This window comes from the organism of the source record quoted next, unplaced genomic scaffold (assembly GCF_019419815.1).
Source record: "Pyrus x bretschneideri cultivar Hongxiangsu unplaced genomic scaffold, Pyrus_bretschneideri_v1 Contig8, whole genome shotgun sequence".
Classification (NCBI taxonomy): domain Eukaryota; kingdom Viridiplantae; phylum Streptophyta; class Magnoliopsida; order Rosales; family Rosaceae; genus Pyrus; species Pyrus x bretschneideri.
This window is the reverse complement of record NW_025999820.1, coordinates 7,224,922-7,231,442: the sequence shown is the minus strand read 5'-3', so window position 1 is coordinate 7,231,442 and position 6,521 is coordinate 7,224,922. Positions and strand designations below refer to the sequence as shown.

At 32.3% G+C, this 6,521-nt stretch overlaps 1 long non-coding RNA gene across 1 annotated transcript; it reads right to left on the bottom strand.

The window, feature by feature from the left end:
* Nucleotides 1–3,278: 3,278 nt before the first annotated feature.
* Nucleotides 3,279–4,265, bottom strand: LOC103939199. The gene is made up of 2 exons (XR_666087.3): nt 3,789–4,265; nt 3,279–3,700 (listed from the first exon to the last, which is right to left on the bottom strand). It is a non-coding gene; the product is annotated as an uncharacterized LOC103939199 (long non-coding RNA).
* Between the last annotated feature and the right edge of the window lie 2,256 nt (nt 4,266–6,521).

Genomic DNA, 6,521 nt, shown 5'->3' with positions numbered 1-6,521 from the left:
AGCACCTTAGTTCGGAAAGAAAAAGACCACAATAAAAATAAGGACTGACTTGAAATTATGGTGCTTTTGAAAAAATATAGTTTATTAATCTAAAACATCAAATGGGTGTGTTTTTTTTTTAACTGTTGCCAATGAGAATTAAAATGGAAATGTAAGATCACATTAAAATTTTATTATTTTGAGTCATTTAAAAACATAAGCTTTAACAAAAAACCAACAGTATTGTTCACTTTAATAAAAAATCACATTTTTACATTAAAAAATCAATCTTAGTACTATTTGTTTTACTCTTTATTTTATCCGTATTTTTAAAATTCAAAGTTTTCAAATCCTTCTCATTAGTTTTCATTTTAAAAAATTCACAGATAAAAGCTAGTCAAACACTAAACAATTTTAATTTACAGCTGTTTATTATCACATAACAATAGTACAATATCCCTCTCTATCGTTTAGTGTGGCTATATTATGTTCTCAATATGCTAAAAACCCTCTCCAAAAAGAGCAACTTCACAAATTTAACATACCAAAATTCTTCGCTGGCCTAAAACTTTAACATTAATAATATACTTAAAATTTAACATACCAAAATCCTTTATCTTGGCAAAAAATGTTTGAATCAAGTAATCCTCAGTAATTGTAAAATACCAAAGACTAATAAGTTGTAGAAGACAAAGGAAGCTAAACCCATTTCATTATTCACCTCAAGATCCCCAAGTAGAGATTGCAGACAGGAATTCATCATTTCTACAACCAAGCAGGTATATAATCGATACCAAGCAGGTATATAATCGATTGCAATTGAAAGGAAACATTTAGGCTTCAGGCTTCATAGATAAGAGGGAACTTGGTAGCCCACTAAGCCAACTCCTTAGGACATTTCCAACCGAAAACGGATCAACAAGCTCTCTTTGGTCCTATAGCTCTTCAAGAAATTATATTTTAATAAGCAAGACCACATTTCATCCCATCTCCAATTGAATGATCCATAAGCCAAACATGATTTATTATTTTAATTAAATTAAACTACCATATCAAAATTTTCAAACTTGGAAAGATTATTAGCAATAAGGTAAAGTAGTATACAGTGATAAAAAGTAAGTTATAAATGATGTAAGAAAAAAATTCCTCAAAAAATTAAAAAAAAAATTTGAAGAAGAATAAAAAGAGTTAAAACGGAAAACTACAAGTACTATTCACTTAAATAAAAAATCATATTTTTACACTAAAAAATCATATCTAATACTATTCACTTTATTTTTTTATTTCATCTTTACCATTAAAACTCAAAATTTAAAACTATTTTCATTAGTTTTCCTAAAAGTAAATTATACAAAGATAAATGTAGACTGAACTAAAACAAATAGGCTGAAAAAAAATAATAGACAGGACAAAGTCTCCCAAAAACCTAAAAAAAAGGGTGCAACAACAGGAGATGGGCTACAAGGACACGAACCAATCCATGTTTTTTTCTGCCCAGCCAACCTTACTTTTTTTGAGGTTTTTTTTTCCCAGCTCATTTTTTTTTGCCCAATCATTTTTTCTTTTTTGAACGATATTTTTTGCCTAATTCTTTCGTTTTTTTTACGCCAACTTCTTTTTTTAATTTCTAATTTTTTCCTACATCATTTCATACTTACCTCATTTTATTTTAATTCTTTACATTTTATACTGTCCCTTGATATACAGTGTCCCTTAACCCCCTCAACCGAAGATGATTTTTTGCAACAGGACTATAATTAACCTATAACCCTTCAATTGAACCTGACACTGTTTATTAAAATATTACTTTATTCAACAACAATAAGGCTAAAACACACTCACCCTCCTCCGATCGGAGACGGCCTTAATGCCATTGAATGGGTATACAATTTCCAAATCTTGAAAGTTGCAGCAGCCCAAGGCAATAAAATTACATAGGATCCATACAGCATCCGATCCAAGAAAACATCATAACATCGATCGCAATCAATACCCTTAATTAGTATACAAAACAGAACTTCAGTTTCAACTCACACAACCAAACGTAATGAAAATTTCCGCTCATACACCAGTGTCGTAACAAAAGCACAAGGCGATACTGGAAAAGATTGCAAGCATGAACAGCATTGTAAATATGATTCACAAAAACAACGCAGGTTAATATTATAGAACGAGTGCTCAAGCGCATGTGAGATTCGCAAGCAGAGAGTACCGACTACTGTGATGGCATATAAACGGGGCACAATCGATCATTGATGCAAGGTGAATCAAAATACCAATGCCTTACAAAATTAAAATTTATTTACCAACATTCTAGGTTAATCTGAAACATTAAACTAGACATATGGTAAAAATCCATACCCGTTTAGGTTTAGATCCACCTAGTGTAACAGATTAATTGGAGAATAACAACTGTATCTACCGTCTTATAACTCCCTACCACCTTGAAAATCAGTTTAGCGGTTTGAGAGAACAGTGCAATTTAATAATATTAGGCAGATCAAATTTATAAACTAAATTTACAAACTAAATAATACATCAACAATAAAAAATAAACACATTACTTCATATTAAGTAATAAGCCAATTATTTTTCATGTTTTATTTTACAAAACATAATATACAAATTTAATCTCTACTGTCAAAAAACCCACTAATATTTGGTTTCATCCGTTCAGAATTAAAACAAGATTAGATATCGGACCATATAAAAATGAGTAATGTCAAAAAGATTAAATTTACAAACTTAAAATCCTGATTCTGTTTACTTTAACAAATAATCATATTTTTACATTAAAAAAAATCAATATTGATACTATTCAATTTAACTTCTACTTTATTATTTTATCATCGTTAAAATTAAAAAAATTTCAAACCAATTTCATTAATTTTTCTTACAAAATAAGCACTAATATCAACGTCATCAGGTTGCATGTCATTTAAGTTCCAAAATTTATTCCCATTACTCAATAAAAATATGACTAATCCCCAAAATTAAGTTGAAGTGGTTTGAGCACGAGGCAAATTAATTGTGCACAATAAATATGGGTTTGCTGTGTAACCGGAGATATGATAGTAACATGATTAGATAGATAGATTCATATCAATTAATATGGGTTTGCTGTGTAACCGGAGATATGATAGTAACATGATTAGATAGATTCATATCAATTGAAATAGGCGTGTAGTCAGATAATACCTTTGGCGGTGAGATATGCCGTTGTCGTTGCTGTGCTGAATCCGATTTCAAATGCGTATGTGAGCAGTAGAGCAAAAACAAACAACACAACAGAGAAAGGATGGCACACCACACACCGGAGGAGAGACCCTGGGCCAAAAAATCCCCATGCTGTCTCCACTCCAAACCAAAACATGTTACTTTTTTTATTGAGATTTTTATGACCTGCCATGCAAGCGCACCTGCCATGGCAAAGGCCGGATGACAAAGATCGGTCCAGGACTCGGCTCTTCCACCGAGCCTTTCGTCCCGACATCTCATACATCCGATGCGAACCCAATTAACCCCATAAACCCCCATCTCTCAGATTCCCAATCATCAAATTACAATTGTAGCATTCACATAGCCATCGATTCGGTTTAGAGCACCTTCAGCCTTCATAAGACTCAAATTACAATTGTAGCATTCACAACGCCATCGAATCAAGCTCGGAAACATAAGGATTCAAACCTCCATAGATTGTGCAAGAGCTCCGTAGCTACATCTGATCGAAAACAAACAATCAGAATCTGTAGCTAGCGTAAGCCCTAGAGCATAAACAAATAAGAAAATCGAATCGAATGCATACAAACCTGTGAATTTGGAATCGAAGACACAGACGCAAGCCGGTTTAACCGGCTGAAGTGCAAAAGCATATCAAATCATCCTAACAATCTCAAACGACCATCAACGCGTAGATCTCGATGCGATCTACGCGAATCCGCAAGAATTAGACAGAGAGAACGATCCATGCAGAGTAGATCTGCAGAAGAAATAAGGAGGAGATGCATAGAGTCGTGAAGAGAGAGAAGATTGGTGGCGTTGAAACTTTGAATGGTTGAGAGCCAGGCACCCTAACGTACTTTTATAATGGGATAAGAGATGCGATGGACGTATGGGATTTGACTCCTCATCTTTGAGATGGACGGTTCATATGGGGCGTTGTGGTTGGTGATTCATGAGCTGGACGTTACCATCCAACCCACGTTATTTTGCCGCCTTGTGGGTGGGGACAGGTGGGCCCATGGATTTCCTTTTTGTTTGGGAATCCGATACACCGTAAAAAGGTCACTATAGCTGTTTTTTTTTTACGATAATTAGGTTTTAACCCCACAATTTCTTTATTTCAACAATCTTATCAATTATTTGACCAGAATAAGAATATATTGGGCCATCGGCTTTGGATCTGTATCCTTGTCAGATTCTCTTCGTTAGATTCTCTTTGTAAATATTTTTATTTAAAATTAAACATAAATAATACATGATAAAAATTAATTGCATAATGTATAATGAACGAATATAATTCAAGGATCTCCAAAAATCTCACCAAAATGATCCGGAGAGGATCCTGTTGGATTGGCACTTATCCCTTTGGGAATTTCAGAGCATTTAGCTTATCTCTAACAGAAGGTTGAATTCAAGAGTTTTGTTTTGTATTTTTAATTCTCAGTCTGATGATATATTTTTTTATTTAAAAGTGAGAGATCGTAAGTTTAATTCATTCGAATATCGTGGATGGCGAATTCAATACCAAATTAGGTTGCTCATTATGTGAATTTACCGAACTTCCCCTTCTCTTATTGTAAAAATATCGATGTACTAAAACAAATAAAAATTAAACTTATAATTATCACCATCAACTTTATTATTTGATAAATTTTTGTTTTTTTTTTCTGTAATAATTTTAAAATTAATTTTTGTATAATCTTATTTTATGTTTACTTACATTTTCATGTAAAAATTCACTCAATGCAGAAAAGACCTGCATGAGAACATTGAGAAGAGAGCCGCATAGAATTGTAAAGAGAGAGAGCCTGCGAGCGAGCTTCGAGGGTAGGTTGATTGAATGGTTTAAGATTGAACCATCATGTTTGAAATCGACGGTCCGTATGGGACGCGTTAATTTGCCGCTTTCGTAGGTGGAGTAGGAATCCTGTACGTGCGCGTATTAGTTATCTACTATAATTAGGTACTCCCCGCGCCAACTTTCTTAATTATATTTCTAGAATCTTGTATTTGCCATAAAAAGGCTGGTACTACTGGGCTACATTTCGAGGCCCAACATCTTTTTTCGGGTCCTTGTTCAGTTGAAATTTACCTATTTATTTGATTGAACGAGGCTGGTTTTGTATTGTTATAACTTGAAGAAAAATTGCTTCTGTTGTACTGTAAAAATAGGCTCATTTTTGTTGCTTCAAAATTTCAGTTTTTTTTCATCCAAAACTATGAAAATAAGCCTGTTTTTAAATGTTTACCAAACACCTTTTTGAGCTCAGTTTTTTTTTATACCCACTTTTTTATAAAATTATTTCAGTACCAAACTTTAAAAGATTTCAATAGATTTATAAATTCATAGATTTTTATAGAATCTAGTTAATTTATAGAAATTTCATGTAAAATTTTAATTCAATTATTTTGAAATCTCATGGAAAGAGATGAGATTTATGGATGCTTAAAATACATTACAAAATCTCTCTAATTCCCTCTACTTCCTCAACTTTTTCAAATTCTTTAAAATCAAATTATAATTAAATACACCTGAAATATTATAAACTTCTTTAAAATTCTAATAGAATACATCTGGATTTCTAAGGATTTTAATAAACTATCTTAAAATTCTAACTGAATACACAATTAAATTTTAGAGAATTACTTAAAATTCTAATTGAATACCCTTAGATTCATTAAAATAATTAAAACCTCTCAAACTCCTAATTGAATACACCCCCTAAACCTTAAAAATAGAATTGGAAAGATAGGAATTAGGTAAGCTTTGTAAGACAAGACATGAACCCATATCTAACGAGTGGTTATATAACCCACTTTTTTGTGAATTTATAATCCAATCACGTTTAGCCCACATTAAAAAAAAAAAAAAAAATTAAAGACCAAGACTCAAGTCCATTTTAATTAGTTACAACCTATCCTAACCACTCACCATACCCTATGCCCACACGCCCTATCAAATTAAACGTTAAATTAATAATCAACAGAGTTTGAATACATGCCTTAATGTAAAGGCTCAATATCTTTACACTACTGTGTTACAAGATCACTTGTTAGAATAACATTAAAAAATATTTTGTTGTAAATGGTGAGACGGATACCTATTTATTTTTCCAACTTTTGCTGGACAATATAATTTTGCATCAAAACACAAAAAACAGAACAAAACAACAGAGCAAAAAGGTAAACAGAATGCATACCCAAAAATCACCAGACCACACCAAATCATCTAACGAAAAATTCATAGCAAATCTGGATGGATTCGAACCACCAACCTCTCAAAAGCCCAGTCAAGGACCTTGAGCGCTCTACCATTTTTG